The sequence below is a fragment of the Podarcis liolepis genome (assembly GCF_965112155.1).
Source record: "Podarcis liolepis genome assembly, chromosome: 10".
Lineage (NCBI taxonomy): Eukaryota > Metazoa > Chordata > Lepidosauria > Squamata > Lacertidae > Podarcis > Podarcis liolepis.
Genome location: NC_139562.1, coordinates 50,800,049 through 50,823,864, shown reverse-complemented (window position 1 = coordinate 50,823,864; position 23,816 = coordinate 50,800,049). Strand labels below are relative to the sequence as shown.

Below are 23,816 nucleotides of genomic sequence, written 5' to 3'. Positions count from 1 at the left end.
TCTTCTACCTTCCTGATTTCCCTCTTTGACTCTTCAGCAGCAAGGGGAAACTTTCCTAGCCCACCCCCAGTTCAGAAGCCCCCACTGGAGCTTTCAGTGCCTCCTGGATAACACTGTTGGTAAGGAACTTTACTCTTACCCACAATGGCTTTTCACCCCACCCCCTCACAGTTTCTTCCAATTTTCCCATTCAAGTCCAGTTCTCCACATTTCTGCATCTCTGTGTGTGTGTGTGTATTCCTCATGAAAATTCATCAGCATTTTAATGCAAATTTCTCCTAATATACACATTTGTTGTATAATTTTCCCAATGTACACACTTCTGCAAAGCAATTTCCTCTAATATAATAATAATTTGTTTCAGTTTCTGACCTGCCCTACATCGTATGGCCCCAGGGCAGGATACAGCAATTTAAAAGTACAATATTTTAAAAAAAGGTTAAAAGAAATTATGGGCACAAGAGTAGGGTTAGTCCTAAATATATAATTATGATAGCTTGACCTGTTCCTCAGGGAATTGAGGGAAGCTGCTGGTGTTTGAAGGCTAATGTGACTAGATCTTTATTTTTAAAAATAAACTTTGTGGCATTTTCATGTCATCAGAGGTCCAACTCAGACTTGAGCATCTCGTCTATTCCCCCTTGGGTGGGGTGCTAGTAAGCAGAAGAGTTTGCATCTACCTCAATGTATTTAACTAGAGGGAAGTGAGAGGCCACCAGAAGGAAGCTACAGCCTCTCTTTACCATGGGGACAGACGGCAAGTACCCTGGGGCAAAATGAATTTTATCATAAATTCTTAATGCTGAATAGCAGCGCTGTGTTATATATACCAAATTCCTGACACAAACATCTTGGTCTTTCACAATGCTTTTGTTTGGGGCCTATTGCTCTTCCAGGACCCTGTTGCATTCCACTCTATGCTATTTTGCATAACACAAAACCCCACTTTGCTCTTCTGCATCTTTCCTCGCCTTTTCAACTGTTCATGCCGATTTTCTTTTGTACTACTGTGAAGACTCCACAGTTTTTTAAATGCACATGCCCTTCGCTACCCCATAAAGTATTCTTTGGATGTCACCCTTGCTTAATCCTTCATACCACCACAACTTCCACCAGTTTCATTTGCAATAGGATGATCAGCAAATATATTAAGCAGTGTCCTTCACTGTTCACATGTCTTGCATGAGTTTGTTTCCTGTATCTCTATTCAAATGTTTCCTCGGCTTTGTTTTAAAAAATGTATATACCATTTTTTATTTATACGCTATAAATCTCAAAGTAGTTCACAATATAAACATGATTAAAATCAATAAATAACCATGATTAAAACATCCAGGTAGTTGTAAAGCGTAACACATAATTTCAGGAACAGGAACAGCTAGAGCAAGCAAGTAAACAAAAAAGAACTCAAAGTTAACTGTCAGCAAATTCCAAGTGTAAACAGAATGAGTGGTCTTTGGTAGACAGGGGAAGGGGAAGGGGAATTTGTTGCAGGACTCCAACTTCCATCAGCCCTGACCACTGGCCATGTTGGCTGTGGCTGATGAGAGATGCGTTCCAACAACATCTGAAGGACCACAATTTCCCCATCCTTGACTACTTCCCTCCTGATGCTTGAGCTCTGATCTTCGTGCCACTTGGGATACCACCACAAGCTCCAACAATATGACAGAAGAATGTAGACAGCGCAGAATAATAGAGAGAGCAGCAGGAACTAGACAACTGAGGTGTTTAAAAGTGAAGTGAATGGGTTTAAAAAGGATAGTAGAAGAAAGAGGGAGCCGGTGTAAAGAGGAAGGATGACAGAACATGGGCTCAGTACAGACAAGCAGCTTAACAAATGCAAAGGGCTTCTGTCACAATTTCACCAAATTAGACATCTGTATTAACAAAGGGAAGTATTGTAGTTTTCGTTCTTCTTTTGATCACATGTTCTAATGTGTGGCAAAGCTGGAGGGTCTTTTCGAGTAACAAAGTTTCCTCATACCTATTAGCTATGTTGGCTGTACATTTTCACCCATGTTTGCTACGTCAACTGTAGTTGTCTCTTTTCCTCCATTTCTCTGTATCATTGTGCATTCTTATGTGGCATCATTTTTTTCCACTGTAAGGGGCAGCTGGTAATAAACAGTAGTTGCAGTCCCAATCTCTCTCTCTCTCTCTCTCTCTCACACACACACACACACACAGAGAGAGAGAGAGAGAGAGAGATGATCTGCCTGGCTGTAATTTGGAGAGTAGAAGCTATGTTCACTTTACATAAGGAGGTACTCTCCTCTGCCTATTCACTTCCAATCATGAATTAGTTTTCTGCTTAAGGATTTCCAGGAGAGAAAAATACATCAGAAGTTCACCTAGTATAACCTTGCTCCAGGAAAGATTGCTAAAGAGAAGAGGCTTCAAATACAATTTTAGTATAGGTTGCTGGCAGGAATAACAATAAGAAAATGGATCTTTTTTCTCTCTATCGTAATGGTGTGCTTTGGGGAAGAGTGTTACAGTTATCAAATTACAGCAGAAAATAAGTACCTAATCATTGTTATTTAGCAGCGTTCAAGAAGCTCATGTACGATGGTGCAACTCAATATTTAAATTTCACACATTTTGGTAAAACATAGAAACCTTTTTATTCATAAATGGTTAGTTTGGATTGAGAGGAGTTGGTATGTGTGAAAGGGATAGACCAGTGTTTCTCAACTGGGTGCCAGAGGTGAAAATCGCATAAATGAGGGACCAGGGCACAAGACTAGGAAGCCACAGAGAATTTGCAGCAGCGTAATTTGAAGTAATTATGTGTTAAATCTCTAGAGACAGGAGAGAAATTTAAAATTAGAATAACACATTCTTTATTGTTTTGAGTGTAAGTAGACTGGAACAGATGATGTTCTTCACTGTGGTGGCCACTCTGGCTAATGTTTGGCAACAGAGCGGTAGAAGCTGAACAATAGGATTGTCAAGACCAAAGTGGAAAAGCACATGATCTACATGTAAAAGATACCAGGTTTATTTCCAAGAAATCTCCAGAAGTCACTGAAAATGTCCCTGCCTGAAACTCTGGGGAGGTGCAGTCGGTCAGTGTAGACAATCTGAGTTCAATAGACTACATACCCATTTGACTCTGCATAAGACATCTTCCTGGGTTCCCAAATTCACTTGGTCTGAGTAATCCTTTAGCTAACTTGACAGGTTAGGAAGATCGAGTAGTTTTCCTATCTCTCTTGTCAAGGAGAGGTAACCGGACACAAGAACTGTACTATGAACTAAGCTTATGTAAAAAATAAATGCATAGGGAAACAAAGGATAAGATTTCAGATTTCAGTGAGAGAAGAGAGCAAATATATTTCAGTTAGGGAAGGCAAGATTCACAGCTTTAAAGGCTCCCTTTTGGATAATCGTAGCATGAACAGTGCAATCCTATACATGTCAATTCAGGGATATAGGATTGTAGTCTATACTGTGCACGCACACACCCAAATGCAATATATTTTAGCAGCTTTCAATTACCTCATAAGGCAACAGTATCCACAAAGGACACTCACCTTTGAAACAAAGGATTTGCCCAGAGTGCAAAGAGAGTCTGCAAACCTGTGTGGATAATTAAAGCTCCATGTATAGATTCAGTTATGAATAACCACATGAAATTTGAAGCCTCCCAGAGTGGTTCCCTGACAGCTGAAGGGTAGGTATCAACTGGTAGGTCAGTGTGCATGATGCAGTTATCATCCTGGGAACAGCTCCTGGGAGCAAGGACAGAATATAACTTCTGAAGTATATTTTGGTTCCTATGTAAGACTCTTAAGAATGGGAAATGACAGCCTCTGTACCATGCTATAACTTCATTCTCGAACGCTGATGGATCTTCTTACAGATCCAGGGAAATTGCCAAGAAATTATTAGGTTTCTGATGATGTGACTTTTCTGAGCTACCGTTGGGCTCTATTGTGCTTCAGATATAAATTGGAAATATTATGAACCCATGTGTAATTTATGACTAATGTATAATTAAACCTGGTTGGAATGGAGAATATTAAACAGTGCTTACTTATAAATTAATGCCTCATTTTGCAAATTTACCAAAAAGAAAATCATACGATGAGCTAATGATGGCATCTATGTTGGCCAATTGATCTGTATAGTTAATAACCAACTCCTAATACATTGCAGTCTCCTCTTGATGATAAATCAGGGTTGCTATTATTAGCTTCCTGTTCCAGGGTCCAGGGACATGTAGACCTTTTATGAATATGAACACTGAGGGCTGATTGATAAGATGAGTAGAAAAATTGCTTAAGGCCAGGCGGAGCTATGGCTTTGGAAAAAGAAATTGAACCCTGAATTGATTATATGAATTAAATCCAGCCTAGAGAGCAAAATAATCACGTTCTGTCCCTGTCGATTCAGGTTGTTTCAGGACAGCAAACATCATTTTCTCTGTGGCATGTTCATATTAGCTCCACCATAAAATGATGATGCCCTGACCTGCTGTAAAACTGATACAGCATCTCTATTAGAACGGCTGTTTGTCAGCCTACTGTTGCAGATTAGATTTCAATTCTATTTCCTGTCTTCAAAAAGTATTTAAAGACACAGTTTTAAAAGTAGTTTAGAATGCTCCAATCTCATTTGCTTGTCCTATAGTTCTGGTATTATGTTCAGTAATATGGAGACTTTAATTTTCTTGAAACGTCATGCAGCTAGCCTACCCTGCAGGTCTGGCCCAAATAATTTTGCTTCCTAAGATGAGATAGTAAATGATGCCGCCACTCCTGGAAGTACCCGAGGTTATTTTGGCAAAGTTACTTTGGCATCGAGGGCAGAAAATCCCACCAGCAGCTCTACCTGGGAGTAAAATATGATAATTATAACCAAGTAAATAATTAAGAAACTGCTTTGCTCTCATGACACACAAAATCAGCTGCCTGAGGCAGCCTTCTCATTCTCCCAAAAGCTAGGGCTGGCCATGCTATCCTGAACTCTGTGCTGAACAAAGCAAAGATGGCACTTGTATCATTATTTAAAACCTTTCTTCTTCATTGCAAATGCAATTCCAGAGCAGGCTACGGTATAAAATACAAGTACATATAAACAGGTTACAATATGAACTACAAATCCATGTAAACTGCACAATCAGATTAAAGGAAGGCAAATACAGTGGTACCTCGGGTTAAGTACTTAATTCGTTCTGGAGGTCTGTACTTAACCTGAAACTGTTCTTAACCTGAAGCACCACTTTAGCTAATGGGACCTCCTGCTGCTGCCGCACCGCCGGAGCACAATTTCTGTTCTCAACCTGAAGCAAAGTTCTTAACCTGAAGCACTATTTCTGGGTTAGCGGAGTCTGTAACCTGAAGCGTATGTAACCTGAAGCATATGTAACCCAAGGTACCACTGTAAATTACAACTAAGCAGTAAAAATGCACATCCATCCTGGAATGGAACGCCATCAAAGGCCTTGGTGAGCACCCAAAGACTATGCAAGTGTTACTGCAGAGGGAGTGCAACCCCGCCCAGAACAAGCATCTTCCCAATTCCTGAACCCAGGAGCCACCCACCAACAGAACCTCCATCGTGTCAGGATGCAGATTCAGCTTATTGGTCTTCATCAAGCCCCTTGCTACACTGATCTAGAACTTCCACAGCCTCACCTGACTCAGCTGAAACAGAAACAGAGGGGGGTGTCACCAGCATAGTGAGAACACCTTGTTCCAAATCCCCCACTCCCAATGGCTTCATAAACAGCATTGGGACCCCATGGCACCCCATGGGGCACCCCATGGCACCCAATGGCACCCCATGGCCTCAAAGCCAAGAAGGTTGAGCAGGTGTCACCCAACACCACTCTCTCATAGTGACCATGCAGGTCAAAAAACAACCACCTCTAACTCTGATCCCATAGAGTCACTCCAGAAAGACACCGTGCCTGTTGTCCCAGGGTATATTGCAGGCTGTTTAACTAACATGTTCACAGGCTACCAAAAATGAAAAAGCAATGCATTGGCAGAAGATGGTGCTATTGTCTAATGGTGATGTTTAGGCTCAGTCAAAAGGGTGCTCTGCTGTGAGCATCCCTTCAGGCAGTGACTGTGATGAATATATGCTTGGCGGGTGTTGTAGAGTCTGCAGAGAACAGTACAGCTAAAAGGATAGCTTTGGAGACAGAGGGAAGACTGATTTTAGTCTTGCGGCATGCAGAGATAATCCATTTTTTATGGATTCTACTTTTAAGTTACAGAAGTAATTACTACTCTCCAGATGTGTCAGAAACTGATATAGATGTAATTTTACTGTGTTCTTGTTGCAGGGGGTGTGCGCATTATATCTCCAGGTCTCAAAAATGAAGCAGCGAGTGTCTGTTTAAGTAATATGTAGATTGCTCAACTACTTTAAAAATAAGTTGAGAATACATTTTCATATAGCCTTGGCTGCTAGAAAACTCAGTTCTAAAGTCTTCCGAGCAGACGAGAGAAGACTCATGGAGTTTGTCTACAGCCAGGGTCCCCAAGGTGCATGTAGGATCTCTAGTGTTCTCCAACACCCACCTGGTGCCTTTCATTTTTAAAACGACCATTTATTTATTTATTTATTTATTTATTTATTTATTTATTTATTTAAAAAGCTTGTTGGCTTTTTTGTTGTTGTTGTTTAGTTGGGGGTATTGTCTGCTTTTTTCTTTTTTCTGGTCTGTGTTGTATTTGCCTCCTCCTGTAAAATGAGTATTTTGTGTGGTGTGCCCAACAGTTTTTAGATATCCAAAAAGTCTAGCAGTTCAAAAGCATGTCAAAGTGCAAGTAGATAAATAGGTACCGCTCTGGTGGGAAGGTAAACGGCATTTCTGTGTGCTGCTCTGGTTTCCAGAAGCGGCTTAGTCATGATTGGTATTCAGAAGTCCATTGAGTTCAATGAGCTTAAAGGTAAAGGTAAAGGGACCCCTGACCATTTGGTCCAGTCGTGGCTGACTCTGAGCTTGCGGCGCTCATCTCGCTTTACTGGCTGAGGGAGCTGGCATACATCTTCCAGGTCATGTGGCCAGCATGACTAAGCCGCTTCTGGTGAACCAGAGCAGTGCACAGAGACGCCGTTTACCTTCCCGTACCTATTTATCTACTTGCACTTTGACGTGCTTTCGAACTGCTAGGTTGGCAGGAGCAGGGACCGAGCAACGGGAGCTCACCCTGTCACGGGGATTCAAACCGCCGACCTTCTGATCGACAAGTCCTAGGCTCTGTGGTTTAACCCACAGCGCCACCTGCGTCCCTGCCCTGCAATGAGCTTCCTCCTAGATAAATTGATATAGGATTTCAGCCTTGAACACCTCCACTTCCCACTGAAATGCCTGTTCAGTCATTTCATCTTCTGACATCTGGGGAAATGGTAGGGGTATGCAACTGTAGAAAGATCACATCTGCAGCTGGTTGTGTAGCAGCTGTGAGCCGAATAATATTACATCAATTTAATGTCAATCGTGATTAATTTAGCAGTCATTATTTATACCAATATAAATGGCAGGATTGTGAAAAAAGATAAAATTAGACATTAGCCTTCTAACTGCTTGTTTGTGACCCATGATATTTTTCTATTTGCAATGAATAACATTTAAAAATGCCTTACTATTACTACTACCCACCAGAGTTAGTAATTGCCTTTCCTAGTTGTTCCCAGGTTCCTAAAATGGCACACTGTCAAGCCAACTAAGGCTTTACTCCTAAACATATTGAACATAGGAAGTCATACTTCTGTGGATAGGATTGCACTATGGAAATACTTACAGGATTTATGCAGAACTAGGCAGTGGTCCAAAGATACTTGAATGGAATTTAGGTTTATTGAATGAAAAGAGTTTTCTTCTTGATGGCCACCAACTTGGATGGCTTCAAAAGAGGATTAGACAAAGTCACCATTGGACTATCATTGGGTACCAGCCATGATGGTTCTGTTCTGCAACCACTACAATCAGAATGGACTGAATTAAGTTGCAGCAACTTGAATTCTTGATTAAAATTGTCAAGATAAATAAGTTGTTTAATTAACTCTCATCTTTTTCCTATAATTTTTATTAAATTTTCTGTATTACGTTTTAGAATATGCATTTAAACAACCTTAAAATATCAATGACTTTCCTTCTTCTCTTTCCATGGTTCATTTTGCATAACATAAATCCCTGCATATTTTACATAAACTAAACCATTCAGTATTCCGTTATTACATCCATCAAATCTTATTTACACTGTTGAATTTATCCTAATGCTGCCCACATTTTCAAATGTACATAATTTCCCCCCATATATTCAATAAACATTTTCCAATCTTCTTTAAATGTATGTTCTTCTTGTTTTCTTATTCTATATGTTAGGTCCGCCACAAGCTGTACATATTCCATCAGTTTAAGTTGCCATTTTTCTTTCGTTGGGGTTTCACTCGTTTTCCATTTGGGGGCTAACAAAGCACCGGCTGCAGTAGTGGCTTACATAAATAACCTTTTTTGACACCTGGGAATTTCTGTCTGAATTATCCCCAACAACAAGGACTCTGGGTTTGGGGGGGTAAAGTACTTCTAAGCATTTTTTTCAACTCATTATGAATTATTTCCCAATACTCTTTTACCCTTTTACAGGTCCACCACATATGATAGAATGTATCCTCAGTCTCACTGCATCTCCAGCAATGGCTGGGCTGGCCCAAGACATTTTGGCACCTGAGGTGAACCACAAAATAGTGCCCCCCTCCTCACCAAAGATGGGGCGCGGTTGGCACTGTGGGTTAAACCACAGAGCCTAGGGCTTGCTGATCAGAAGGTCAGCAGTTCGAATCCCCATGACAGGGTGAGCTCCCGTTGCTCAGTCTCAGCGCCTGCCAACCTAGCAGTTTGAAAGCACATCAAAGTGCAAGTAGATAAATAGGTTCCGCTCAGGCAGGAAGGTAAACGGCGTTTCTGTTCACTGCTCTGGTTCGCCAGAAGTGGCTTAGTCATGCTGGCCACATGACCCAGAAGCTGTATGCCGGCTCCCTCGGCCAATAAAGCGAGATGAGCGCTGCAACCCCAAAGTTGGCCACGACTGGACCAAATGGTCAGGGGTCCCTTTACCTTTTTACCTCACCAAAGAAGAAGGGGTGGGTGAAGATCTACATCAGGAACAAGGGGAAAATAAAGGTATCTCAGTCAGTAGAACATGAGATTCTTAATCTCAGGGTCATGTATTTGAGCCCCACGTTGGGCAGAGGATCCTTGCATGGCAGAGGGTTGGACTAGATGATCCTAATGGTCTCTTCCAGCTCTACAATTTATGATCTGCATCAGGATCTGCTGCCCCTGTAGATCCAGCTGCCTGAGGAGGCCACTTAACCTTGCCTCATGTATTAGCATGCATGTGAAGGGATTATCACAACTTCAAGTAATCTGTTCTCAACTAAACAGAGGCTTTATACTAACCACAAACATCTTAAACTCTCTGTGCCTCCTGTGCCTTGTGCAGTGCAGAATCTCTGGTGCCAAGGCAATCTCCTCAGGACCACAATAGAAGAGGAAAGCGTTAAGTTTCTTCTCCCTCCTGTTTCAATACTGATAATTGTCAGCTCCATCCCCACCCTGAGGGTGTTATCTGCATTTATTATTATGACTTTAGTGTCAGGATTGTGGGTTCGAGGCCCATGTTGGGCAAAATATTCCTCCTTGTGGTGCCTTCCAGTTCTATGATTCTATGAAGTACAATTCTCTCTCTCCTAATATATATATATATATTTATATACTTGCTTTTGTTCTTTTACTTTTGACTCCTTACTATTTTACCTACAAAATTAAAATAGTAAAAAGTAATAATAAAAATTGAAGTACATCACTCTTCTTTCCACATTCTGCCCACATCCAGTGAGGATACAAATATTCAGATATTCCTTTAGTTCTGGTAAATCTATATTCATTTGATCATATGCACATGCAACACAGCATATGTGGCTGTGTTGTTGTTGTTTACAACTTTACATCTTAACAAGAGGATAGCCGAAATCTGTGTTATATTAGCACTTCCTAAGTCAGCTGAGAATTAGCACTTGCTGTTCATAGTTCTTCAGAGTTTCGATATTTTTTTAAAAACAACAGACTTTTCCCTTCACGTTTTATTTCAAAGTCCTACATTTCAGAAGTTTATTATGTACCAATATCCATTTCCTGTGACAACAATAATCTTATCTTCTCATCTGACTGTAGATTGAATCTCCAAGCATGCACTATGCATCTTTATAGCAAGTCACCAGCTGAGTTTTGTTCTGCTGTAAAATATTTTGATTACTGTCAGGGGCTCAGGGACAGAGGCACAGGGGAGAGAGGAGATAGAGAGCGAAGGGGAAGGATCTGAGGGCAGCATAGGGGAGTATGACAGTGACCCGAGAGATTCCATGAGCTTCTCCAGCGAATCAGAAGATTCCCAGAAGGAGGCGCCGATGGGGGGGTCCCAGGGGGGACGCACCAGAAACGGGGGGCCAGCGGGGACTCCCAAAGCAGCAGCTGGAAATCAGGACCAGCTTCCCCACCAGAGCAGAGTGGGGGGGGGGGGAAGAGTCCCAGGTGTCAGGTCCAGCTAGCCCCCCTGAAGGGGGAAGCAGTGACAGGAGCAGTGAAACGGTCAGGAGGAAGGTTACCGGCTGGGCGCGCGCGCCAAGTTCAAATGTACAGGAGCGCGAGACAGCAGGCAGCCCGGTTCGGGAACCAGGTCCTAAAGCCCGCCGGAGGCAGGGGGAAGAATCAGGGGACTCAGCGTCAGAAGAGTCTAGAAAGGGCGAAACCCCAGCTGACAGGCGGACCCAGCGGAGGAAAGAGCAAAGGAAGAGGTGGAGCAAGGCTAGAGTCTTAAACTGGTGTATGGGGGGCGGAGACTCAGACGGAGCTTCGGCGGTCTAGAGTCTCAGACGTAGAGCTGCACTCTGCTAATGTGAAAGACAAACTGAACTTCAATAAAGACTTTTGTATATAACAACGGACTGGCGTTGGTCCTTTGTGAGCTGGGACCTAGGGCAGCTCTGACAATTACTTAATAAAGTTCAAAATAAGATAAATAAAATGGACCAATGTTCTGGGTTAAGTTTATCCTTTGACAACTAAATAAACAACAAAGAACACGAGTTGTTCGTGGGGTGGGGGTGGGGTAATTCTGGGAAACAGTATTCCTAGAAAATCAGAAGTAAAAAACCAAAGCACCAACTTCCAGTTAACAAATGACTCAGATTTCAGTAACAGATGTTCTTATAGTCAAATGTGAACTGCAACAATATATTGTGGGATTTTTTTTTTTGTCAGTTCTTAAATGTTTATTAAAAACACAGCCAGGATCTTTCCAAATTTCTAGTCCAGGGTTAATAACTCCAGATGTTTTGAAATGCAACTTCCATCACCCCTGACCACTGGCAACACCAGATGGAGCAGATGGGAGATGCTGTCTAAAACATCTGGAGGGCATGACGTTGACTGCCTCTGTCTGAGCAGGCAGTGGCTTCTCTGCCAATCTCTATCAGCCCTGGCCCTTTCCATAAGAAACAGCAAAGATGGAATTTGGGCTTTATGCATGTGCTCTGATGCTGCACTGTGATGCCAGGACAACAGAACTCTGGCCTCAGAGTAGAGTTTCTATTTGCTATACCAGTCCACAGTATAGCATCCTGGACCACCTGATGCCCACAGGGATTAGGATAGGAGTATAACAGCACCCTCTCCACCCTCTGTATTCTGCAGAAACAAGTAATCAAAGGAATACTGCTTCTGAGCTTAGAGTTAATATACAGCCATCATTTCCAGTACCCATAGACAGTCCTATCCTAAATGAATTTGCCCCTTTAAAACCATCCAAGTAGTCAATGCTCTGTTAACCTCCAAGTTGGACTATTGCAATGGGCTCTATGAGCGGCTATGCTGGGCTCCCTTTGTAAGAGGGGTGGGATTGAAATTTAATAATATAAATGAATGCATCGTGGAATCTGCAGTTGCTATGAAATTTGTTGTTTGGGGCAATCATATTACATGGATCCTAAGGGAACTTGTACAGGCTGACAGTAGACTACCGGACTCAATTCAAGTTGTTGGTGCTAGTGTAGAAAGGCCTTAAGGCCTTAGGACCCAAGTACTTGGAGGAGCACTGAATGCATTACCAACCAATCCAGAGTTTGAAACACCATATAGCAGGGCCTTCTCAGTGGCAGCACCACATTTGTGGAACTCCCTCCAAGTTCAGGTTCAGCTGTTTCCCACTTTATATTCAGTCAGGAGACAGCTGAAGTCCAATTTCTGCAGGCCCTTTGGAGTATATCAGCGAGGGGCCTATTTATCTGTGTGAAATGTTGCAGTTATGATATTTTGTAACAAATACTGTTAGAACTTTGTTTTTATGTTGCTTTTTAAGTGTTGTGAGCTACTCTGGACTCCGTATGAGAAATGCAGAGATATAACTAAGTAGCAAGCATCTTGTGGTAGTGAATCAGCAGAACTCAGTATCAGCGGTACAGATGTCTTGGCTTTTAAGGTTTACACCCCATTTGCAGTATTCTGAAAGATCGTATGTAAAGGTTTCGAGATGCCAACATACATAATCATGTGATAAAGCGTAAGACATGATGCTGCAAGTGAAACTACACTTTCAAAATTCCTTCCAGGAACCATGAAATGATAAGCTACTCATCTTTTAAGAGTTGTGTGCCTGTTCTAGTCAGTAAGCAGATGGGCATAACAGAAGTAGAATTAGTCCAATAAAATGCGTCATACTCTAAGAGATTTGACAAGTGCACCTCATGTGCTTTACTGTAAAGTGTCTGTTACTGTAAACAATCGCTCATATTCCTGTAGCCATGATGGAGTGCATATGCACCGTTCTTTTTTAATTGCATGGAATGCATCTGGTCAGCGGACGAGAAACATATTTGGGCTGGGGAAAGTGCCTGGATAAAAAGGACCTAAGATAAAGATCCCTGCTGCATCAGAACAACTTGGTGCCCCCCAGATGTTCCCCATTCCTTCCACCACTGACCATGCTGGTTGGAGCTGATGGGAATTTGAGTTAGCATCATTTGAAAGGTCACAAGTTCACAACTCTGCTCTATATATAGCATGGCAAATTCCATTTCGATCACACTTTAAATGCAGATTTTCTTAGGCTTCAATGAACTTCTGCCAGCAAAGCATCCCGAATGAAAGAAGTCTTTATCTGCTGATTGGAAGAAATTAGTTACATTGGAGAGGGGGCAGGAGATCACACTTGGGAGCGTGACCTACATCTTAACAGAGAGGTCCGCTGAGGAACTCTTCTGCAGACTTTCACGATCATCGGCATCTCCATGGCAATTACTTTAATTGCTCACATGTTAAAGAATGGTGCAAGGGGGGTATGTTTGGGGAACATTTTAAACTTCCCCTTAATGGAATTTAACAGCTGGATGTGAAGCATCATCACTATGTGTCCAGCCAGCTCTCTGCAGACCACACATTTCCAAAGTGCTGTGTGCAGGTAGATGGTGCAAACAAGCAATGATGCCTTCTAGCAATCTTTTTAATAAGTTTGATTCTCCCCTTTATATTTTTCAAACCAAACCTGGAATCCAATTGAACTGGCTTCCTTGGAACTCCTTAGTGGATTCTGTCAGCAATAAGGATAAACTCCCTGAGGGCCCCAAAGGCAAAATTAGAGGACCCCCCCCTTTTTTTGGATGGTTTTGGTTTTTCTTTTCTTATCAGTTACATGCTGTCTCAAAGGAAGCCCTGAGGGGTATGTGCTAAAGACTAGCCTGAATGCGGAAGGTCATCCGCTCAATCCCTAGTTTTTCTAATGAGAAGGATTCCAGGTGATGAAAATACCTCTTTCTAAGACCTTGGAGAGCTCCTGTGAGTTACAGCGGCAGTACTGGTCAAGATGAGCCAGTATAAACTATCTTCCTATGTTCCCCTTATAGCAAAAGCAGTTTCATCCAGAACGGAAAGTGGGCAAAAATGTTTTATGCATACAATGCTCTTTTATCTTATTCTGCCTATATTTCATAGTGCATGAAGCTTTTGAATACATAACAAAATATGAATCTTACAAATATCTGCAGAATGTTGCAACAGAAGAGGGCACTTTAGATGTCGTTATCTGCCTAGGTAAGAACATGTCGTGATAGTACTTTTAAGGAAACCAAGCAGTTTTCAAATAATGAAATGTTTGCTTGCGATGTTTACTGACAAGGGCAGCTGCTAAAATAGCGGACTCATTTAGTCAAACTTCTGATTGGTTGCCTGTTTTGGACGTGTCTCAGTTATTTAACTTACTATCCGCTGTATGTTTCAGTAGATCAAAAGCCTGCATTTAAATAAAATAAAAAGATTTATAGCAAGGGCAGAATCAAAGTTGTCTTGACTTATGCTAATAAGGAATGAGACTGGTCAGTGTTTCCAGATTTAAGCCTTTTAGTATTTGCATTTGCATTTTGCATCTCTTCTACTGATTTGAGAAGGCAATAAGGCTGGAATCTAATACCCACTGAACTTGGCAGGACATAATTCTGAGTAAACATGCATATTGTTGCATGCCACCCCACTCTCCGAGGGGTGTGAGATTCCAGGGGTTCCAGGCACCTACCCAGGGTTTGGTTTCCTCAGAATGAGGGACAACGGAGACTGTGGTGCCTTTAGGATATATGGCTTATTTACACTTACACACACACACACACACACACACACACACACACACACACCCTAAGCCTGTGATGGAGGGGCTCATAGCATCAGCGTCCCAAGAGAGCCTTGCTTCTCCCATAGCCACAGCCTTCGAATCTAACAGAAATCAGGCATGGCTTTGTTTTGCAACTGCCCAGCCTGCAGCCTTGCTTCTGCCTTCTAGCTCACAAAGCTCGCAACTCTGGCCTTCGTCTTTCTAAATACCAGTTGAGTTGAAGGAGGGGAGGAGTGGAACTCATTTGCTGTGAGGACACAGAGCCACTTCCTTTCTTACCATAATGGCCCATTACCTCACCAGGAAGATAGGCTGGCTGTTCCAGGAATTGAATCGGTGCTGGATCCAGGAATTAAAAAGGGGCACAGGCATACAACTCATAATGATATGGTTGCACTGTTTATCTCTTGTGCTTATGTCCACTTCGCAGGCTTCCCGCAGGTATCTGGTTGGCACTGTGAGAATAATGCTGGAGTCGATAGGCCATTGGCCTGATCCAGCCAGCTTGTCCTATGTTCTTATTTTTTCAGTGCAACCTGCCGTTACCCTTCTCTTGTAGCAGTATAAAGGTAAAGGTAAAGGGACCCCTGACCATTAGGTCCAGTCGTCACCGACTCTGGGGTTGCGGCGCTCATCTTGCTTTACTGGCCGAGGGAGCCGGCGTACAGCTTCCGGGTCATGTGGCCAGCATGACTAAGCCGCTTCTGGCAAACCAGAGCAGCGCACGGAAACACCATTTACCTTCCCGCCAGAGCGGTACTATTTATCTACTTGCACTTTGAGGTGCTTTCGAACTGCTAGGTTGGCAGGAGCTGGGACCGAGCAACGGGAGCTCACCCCATCATGGGGATTCGAACCACTGACCTTCTGATCGGCAAGTCCTAGGCTCTGTGATTTAACCCACAGCACCACAAAAAGGCAATATAGATTGAGAGTGTTTTTAAATCAGATCTGACCTTCAAAGCAAAGTCGTAACGAATATTAATTGTTTCAACATGTATTATCTACACTTAAGAGGAATGACTGCCTGCTCTTTCGCCTTCAGCTATGCTTTGAGGTAACCCAAGGAGGAAGAGTAACACATGGCTCTGTCTCCCTGTTTACAAGCAAAGTCCCCCTTTCAAATAAACAACCATTAGCGAAACAATAGGGGCTTCTAATCTTATTAATCCTCTGGAAGATTGCAGTGATTGTGTGGCATGAATAAAGCAACTGCTGGCTTGCGTCTCTGGTTTTTTTTTTCCCAGTAAAAAAGGGAGGAGAAGCATATGACCCCCTTTCCAGTCTCATGTGGAGTGGAGCATGTGAATAGATTTGCTATAGGATGTGTAAAAAGGTTACTGCTTTGAGCTGCTGTCCTCCAGCTAGTGCTGGATAGACAGATCCACATGTTTCCTATGCAGGACTCGCCTCTCAATGGACTATATCTACTCCTTTCAGGATCCTTCCTAGCAGACAAGTAAGTGCACTCTAAAATATGCATGAGGGTGGCATGTGGTCTCTGTCCATAATTGTCTATAGAATTACAGCGATCTCTGCAGAAATAGCTGGAGTGCAGTGTGGGCATGACGTATATTGTAAATGGCAGATCATTATTCTGAGCACACAATGCCCTGTGTGTTGCCTGCTTGTGTGCCTTTTGTGCTTCTCGAACTAGTCCTCATTCTGAAGAGACGGAGAAACTGTTTGGGTTATGCTAAGAGATTGGGAGGGAGGCATGATAGTACGCAGTGCAGAGAAAGTCACTATCACACAAGTGATAGCAAAAAAAGGAGGGGGGAGATACCAGCCTTATAATATTTGTGTCAGCCATCTTAAGTCCTGGCAATGAAATCTTCCGACTGCAGAACATTCACAGAAAATGTTCCACTTATATTATATTATATTATATTATATTATATTATATTATATTATATTATATTATATTGGCTTAGGTATGACACAGTCTACAGAAAGTGACCACTTTCCTGGAATATTTGAAGGGGAAAACAGGAGACACCCTTTCAGAAAACACCTACCTTAAAGTTTTCATCTAAAAAAACAGTCAAGGGAGCATTTTTGTGTGTGCTATGCTTTGGTGCTTCTGTGAAAGTACACTCCCATTATTTTCCACCTTCTCTTTGCCTGTAACATGCATGCCCACAGTGAAAATTTTGCTGCAGAATAAACTTGCATATATCCACACATTAGTTGGCACATTCACAATCAAGAAGTTACAGCTGTGCTTCAGGGCTGCACTTCCACAGAGAAATTCACATAGATGTGCACAAGGCTTACAGAAGTCACTGGCTATTTAAAAAACTCCTCTTACTACAAATCAGAAAGGGTAAATGGTCTGGCAAAAATTCAGTGATAGCTTTCCCATTTACAAAGCAATAAAATAGGACAAAAGATTCTACTTTAAGCACATTTGTGAAAGGCGGTTTGGTCATTTCTTGGCACCATTTCAGTCTGGGGTTTGCTTCTTGCTTGCTTCATGATTTGGTAATTTAATTGAAGTTGGGGGTTTGTGGCACAATCTAAATCTGCGGCTATGAAAAAGTATGGATTCGTTTTTTGTAAACAGTTCGGTTACATTTTCTTTGGGGAATTTGGAATCAAATTTGGTTTCGCCTATGCAAGTTATATTTCTAAGTGGCACATAGCTTATAATGCAGATTCAAGAACCTAGTCAATGAAAAGGATTGAGGTCACATTTGGATTATTACACTGTGCGAAATCCATAGTATCCATTCATATGGTGGGAGATGTGGGAGTGTTTTAAGTCGGGTAAAGTCGATGGAATGACTCAGTAATGGAATTGGATGGTGTGGAATAGGTTAGGAAGGGAAGACTGGCCACAATGGCTGTGCTGTCTCCACTGTGAGAGGAAACATGTCTCTAAATGCCAATTGCTGGGAATTGCAAGTGGGGATAGTGCTCTTTTGCTCAGCTCCTGCTTATGGGCTTCCTATCTGGTTAGCCACTGTGAGGACAAGATGCTGGAGTAGATGGTCCATTATCCAGATCCAGAAGGTGGTTCTTATGTTCTTAAGACTGCAAAAAAAAGTTACAAATAAAAGAAATATCAGGAAGGGATACCAAGAGCAAAGAACAGCCTCCTCCCTCCCCAAAAGTTCCTTCTTGAGAGAGAACACAAAATAAGTGACTGTACAGTGAATGTGAATATGTGTGAAATCTGTACATTCCGAATCAGTAGGCTTGCAAGAGACTGCCAAAATCTGGAGGACAAAATTTTTGGATGTGCAAGCTTAGAAGTATGCTGAAGTTTGGGGTGGGGGGAGGTCATGGCTATGTACTATTCTCAAATCTTAAATAATAAGCCAGATCCCTGGTTATATTTTTGTCACCACTCCCAAGCACCAGATATACTTCTATGGCAGTGCAATGACTGGATTCAGGGAGTGAATGCAAAAAGTGGTCCTTGCATGTCTGGCTCATTCTGATATCTAAAAGGTTTGGACTGGAATCCAAGTCAGAGAATCTGTGACATTTCTTTGTGGTAACTGGAGGCTGGGTATAGAACTTGTGTACAAGGAATGAGCTAACTGCATTCATTTTATACCTTGGCACAACCATATTTGATATAGCTAAATGTTTTAATGGGTCAGACAATACAGGTGAGACCTAAATTTCCAAAAGAATAATTAGAAGCATGCAGTGCTACTACATCTGTTTCTCTAGGATGGAGTGGTTAGTCTACCAGATTTTGCTGAACTCCATCTCCCATCAGCCCCAACCACCATTGCCAATGGTCAGAGTCCGGAATTGTGGGAGCTGGAGTCCCAACAACATCTGGAGGGCCACAGGGTTCTCCATCCCTGCTCTAGGATGTGGGAAGAGAGCCCTCTTACCACAGGGTAGCTATGGAATCCGAACCTATATGTTGCTGTTGCTACTGCAGTGTTGTCTTTCTATTGAAATCAACCGCTTCTAAACGGTGAAAGAAAACCACGCTTAATGTCCACGTTATGAAAATGTACAAATTAAAGGAGTTCTGGTTGTGAATCCCTCTAAGGTTGAGAGAAGATTAACTGGTTTTGGTGTCAGTTACAGATCGCAAATGTGGGGCAAAGCACACATTAAATGCGGGTTTGCATTTATTTATTTTTAATCGCCCCGTATGCTAAATGTGCGTTTAGTATTATGGCTGTGTGTGTGCCACTAGGGGCATACATTTCTCTGGAAGAGAAGAGAATCTGGAATGCCTTGATGCTATGATATATTTTTGCCCAGATTCATGGAATCCTGTCCTTAGAAGGGGTAGGGTGTTTTGGGAATGGGGCGGAACCGGACTTTCCTGCAGACTGTGGAATTTTCCCGAGTGGTTGCATAATGATATGCCAGGTTAACTCCCACTCACCCACATCTGCCTTCTTGTCTCCTCTGGGCATCCTCATTTGCCTGGCCCTGCTCTCACCTCCTGAAGCCTTCCCCCCCCCCCATAACCAACCCTTCTTCGTCATCCCGCTCCTAAATCTGCTGTTCCGCTGAGCATCACTCCCTGGACCCTCGTTTCAAAATCTCTCAGCAGCACCTACACAGACAGCAGCATCCTTTCGCCCTTATCCTTAGAAGCTACTGGCGCAGGTAAGAGCGCCCAGGGAACTCCGGGTAGGGCATGAGCTTCAGTCGGGCTTCAATTTGGGTACTGGGCATGTGCGAGGGGTCTGTGCCCGCGCCAGGGAGGCGGAGCCAAGGCTGCCGCGCGCCGCCTTTGCACCTGCAGTAATGTGTCACCGCGAATAGATGGGCGGGTGGGCGCTGCCGAGCGCGCCGCTTGCCTCGCCTCGTCGTTCTCCGGGGTGTCGCCGCGGAGAGTCCCCCACCCACCCTCTCCGCCCGCCGCCGCCACGCGCCTCTTTCCGCGCCCGCGGCTCCTTTGCAGCTGTGAAGCTGCCGCCGCTTTCCCAACCCGACGAAGCCCTTCCCTGACCCAGCAACGTTTCCCTCGTTGCCAGGCTCGAGAGTGACATCACCCGCGTCCAATCGCTGCCCGGCGCTCTCGCGCTCCGCCACCGCCCCCCGGCCCCCCTCCCGCTCTTGCCCCAATCAGCTCGATTCGCCCACAGCCCCCTCAGGCAAAGGCGGGCAACTGTCAAGGCGTTTTTTGGGGTGGACTTCGCTGAGGAGAAGGGAGGGAGGTGGGCGCGCGCGCAGGGGGCAAGGCGGCCAAGCCTAGCCTAGCCAAGGCAAGCCAAGCAGGGCAGGGCGCTCCCAGGTGCTTGCGGCTGAACGCGGGAAATCTCCAGCTGCGCAGCCCCCTCCCGCTCGCCGCACCTCGCGCGCGTCTTCCCCTCAGCAGCGCGGTCCCCGCACAGGTAGGACTTGGCTTCTTATTGTTATCCGCACCGAGGGAGATTTCGAAGAGCTGGGCTGGGTGTTTAAATCCATCCCTGGGGTGGCGAGTGGAGTGAGGGGGGGGGCTGGATAGATGGGGGGGAGGGGGCTGCTGCCTGCCGCCGCGAGCTTTTCTGAGGGAGTGTCGCTCTGAGGAAGGAGATGTGCGCGCCTCCAAAAGCGTCCCCAGGTTTATGGGTCGTTTCCAGTCGCCCTCTTATGGGGAGGCAGAACCTGGCCGAGTTGCCGCCGCGCGCGCAACAGAAGGATGAGGCAAGTTTCCTCTGGGAAGCTCCGCAGCCCAAGCAGCCCGCTCGATTTAGCAGCAGCAGCAGCAGCAGCAGCAGCACTGCAATACCCAGAGCAATTAGCTCGGCTAGAAGGACGCAGCCGGTTTGGGGTGGGGGAAAGACGTTGCTCTGAGATTATACGCTGCCTCATCCAATGTAGTTGGCCAATATATTTCTCTTGCTTTCCCCAATGCATCTCCCACCCCCACTTCCCACCCCACCCCCCGCGCTTCCCACCTTTCCGTCTTGGAATATCAGAAGTTAAAGAGAGGCGATTCTCACCTTTCCATTTCACCCTCCCAGTTCCAGCCACTTCAGTGGTGTAACGCATTTGGCGGCTGCTTCTTTTTCCTTTTTTGCACGGGCTGTGATGATGGGGGAAAAATAAATCCATGTTGCCGGTGCAGATGGCTGGAATGATTTTTATTTCTTTCTTTCTGAGCTTTCCCGTTTTCTCAATTGCGCCACAGCTTTTAGGAGCACCTTGTGGAGATCTGCTGCTGCAGACAGGGAAAAACCAAGGAAAAGAGACGGGAGATCCTTTAAGCTGGATCCATGCCGCCCAGGGGTGACATTTTCAGTGTGTGTGTGGGGGGGGTGATGTTCACACAAGCATTCCTAATTAGTTGTTAATTTACTAGGTCTGAACTCAAGGGAGTGTTTACTGGGGAGACCCAGCAGGAAACTGGTTTAGGATTTTCACCCTTGTAAGGAAATGATCCATTGGGACAATATTTGTTTGATAGGAGGCAGGTTGGTATGAAAGGGTTCGTTAACCAGTGTTAGAGGATACAATGAAAGGTATATTAAAGAAATTGGTAAAATGAGTGACAAGGCAGATGAAATGGGCTGTTCGAATTGTTATTGCTACCATCCCTGAAGGGAATCTTCAACACATACTCATTGCTGCTGTTAACATTTCAACCCTAAAGGAGTTGCATATACAAAGCAGGAACTGGGTCATATAATTCAACATAAACTTTATTTTTTTAAAATCCTGTTACATAAAATTGGCCTGGGCTGGCACAGAAATAGTTGACTTGAAGGAGCATAATACAAGGAATGCAGTTCTCTTTAATGTCTATGATATCCTCTGGTATATAAATGAATAATGCAGCATTAATGTAATTCACACATCCATTTTGGTACTGCTGTGGTGGTTCTGCAGGCATCTTGTGTAGAGGCTGCTTGCATTCCAGAAGGCAGGTTTGGTCTCTGTCTCACTTTTTTTTGTGTCCAACGTTTTATATGTCTTACATAATTTGCAATTTGCATTTAGTTGAAATTTATCCTCCCCCCCCTTTACTGTTACTCTTTTAAAAATTGCCAGTTAGTGCAAACGTTGCAGTGTATATGTTGCAATTCACCTTGATTATAGTAACACCTGCTGGAGAGAACAGAGACATTGCTTCCAGAATCAGCTACTACTGCTGAATTTCAGCTGCACCACACTCATACTAAATACTAGTGCAATACGTAGAAATGAGCTTGAATGGCTTCGGTATAAAACCATTCCAAATTACTGTTTTCATCTCCAGTCAAGACTATGGGCTGTTAAGAGTTGGAAGCAGTAAATGATGACCTTAGAGCTATAATGACCGGGGGGGGGCGGGGGGACACACTATGCCACACTAGAGCTTGCTGTTTTCATATGAAGGCACTAAGACACCCAGAGTCCTTTACTTGGGCCTTCTTCTGCTGGTTGCCAATGAGTTTTTCTTTGCCTTTCTCCTCTGGAATCCCTATGTTCTGTCTTCTACATACAGTTCTGACCTCAGAAAACCCAATCTTCTCCAGGGCTGTTTAAGGTTTTTGTGTGCCCTGAGAGAAGGAAGAAGTAAGGAATCCTGGGTCAGGGATTCCCTCCCACCATCAGTCCACCGGTGGGGACCTCTTCTGCATTTTATACCATTCGTTTGTTTTAAAATTGTAAACTGCTTTGATAGGAATCTGGTATATAAATGCAGTATATAACTAAATGAAATGCCATTAAAAAAAATTGAAGCGAATCCTTTGTTAACAGGATTATGCAAGTAATTTTTTTTGGGGGGAGGGGGTTCAATTTCTTTAAAAAAGGAAACCCCATTTCGGATGTTTATTTGAAATTCTCTGATTTTCTGCATAATGTGCCTTGCAACTTGGAAGCCCTGTAAACAGAACATGTTCAGATCCAAGCTAGAAAAAATGCACACACACGAATCCCATAAATGAGCAAACATTGAAAATGTAATCCTACATATCTTGACCATTTATGCAGTTGCCAATAAGTTAGGTAACAGTGATCACCTTGGATTCATTATATTGGATGAGCTCATAGAGCCATAAGGAAGGATCATTCATGAAGACAGCCAGTGACGTGTAGTGGTTAGAGTGTTTGACTAGGACCTGAAAGACCAGGGTTCAAAGCCCCACTCAGCCATGGAGCTCGGGTGGCCATCAGCAAGTCTCTTTCTATTAGCCCAACCTACCTCATAAGGTTGTTGTGAAGATAAAATGGGGAGGGGGAACCTTGAACTCCTTGGAGGAAAGATGGGATAGAAATTAAATGAATGAATGCACCCCTTCCTTTAACCCCCACCCCATCCATCTGTATAATCAAGACTGTAGCGTTCTCCAGGTACAGAACAGGGACAAGCAAGGTTATGCACAAGTCAGTAATACTGTAACTACTGGTTGAAAGGAAGGTGGCCTTACTAATCAGCTATCTGAGTGGACAGAAAGGGATGAAATGGCAAATAGATACTGATCATAAAGAAAAGCCCACATACTTTACCCAGCATTCCAAGGAGCCATACCTATGATAGCTTAATGAACGTTAACTAATTTTTTTTAGTCATCTTGGTATACTCGCAAGCATGGAAGCTGAATGGCAGTTGTCTTCCACACTTCCAATGCATGCAGATACGCAAACTGGGGGTGGGAGTCTAACCATAACTGATTTGAATGTGGAATTAAGGTGTTATACTTTTTCTGATTGTGTTAATTAACACTGAATACATGAGTGTGGTTTTTGCATGTAACTTTTTGCCCACTAGCACAAGTCTACCCCACATACATCACCATGATTTGATTGTAATGAGATTAGAGGGAGAGTTGGTTCTCCTGAGCACACCACTATAACTGCTTGGGTATTACTTCTGTGCATTTCGGAAGGAGTGGCATCTCAATCTGTGTCTTCTCTGCTCATATGACAGCCTGTCTGGGATAGATGGTTTCAGAGGGAACTTCCCACAAAACTCATTCTGTCTTTTGCATTTGTATCTTGTGCTTGGAATGACGTACAGTGGTACCTCAGGTTAAGAACTTAATTCATTCTGGAGGTCCGTTCTTAACCTGAAACTGTTCTTAACCTGACTTTAGCTAATGGGGCCTTCCGTTGCTGCCACACCACCGCTGTGCAATTTCTGTTCTCATCCTGAAGCAAAGTTCTTAACCCAAGATACTATTTCTGGGTTAGCGGAGTCCGTAACCTGAAGCGTCTGTAACCCGAGGTACAACTGTACAT

At 43.6% G+C, this 23,816-nt stretch overlaps 1 protein-coding gene across 7 annotated transcripts in view; it reads left to right on the top strand.

Annotated features, from left to right (window-relative positions):
• Positions 1 to 16,032: 16,032 nt before the first annotated feature.
• Positions 16,033 to 23,816, top strand: part of CNTN1 (contactin 1) — a 171,550-nt gene continuing 163,766 nt past the window's right edge. For 4 of the 7 annotated variants that reach the window (XM_083463410.1, XM_083463405.1, XM_083463406.1 and 1 more), the window contains exon 1: positions 19,733 to 20,002. The gene's annotated coding sequence lies outside the window, so the exon portion shown is untranslated. Of the gene's footprint in view, positions 16,141 to 19,725; positions 20,003 to 23,816 lie in introns of those variants that run through there. The other 3 variants (XM_083463403.1, XM_083463407.1, XM_083463404.1) reach the window with 3 other exon arrangements.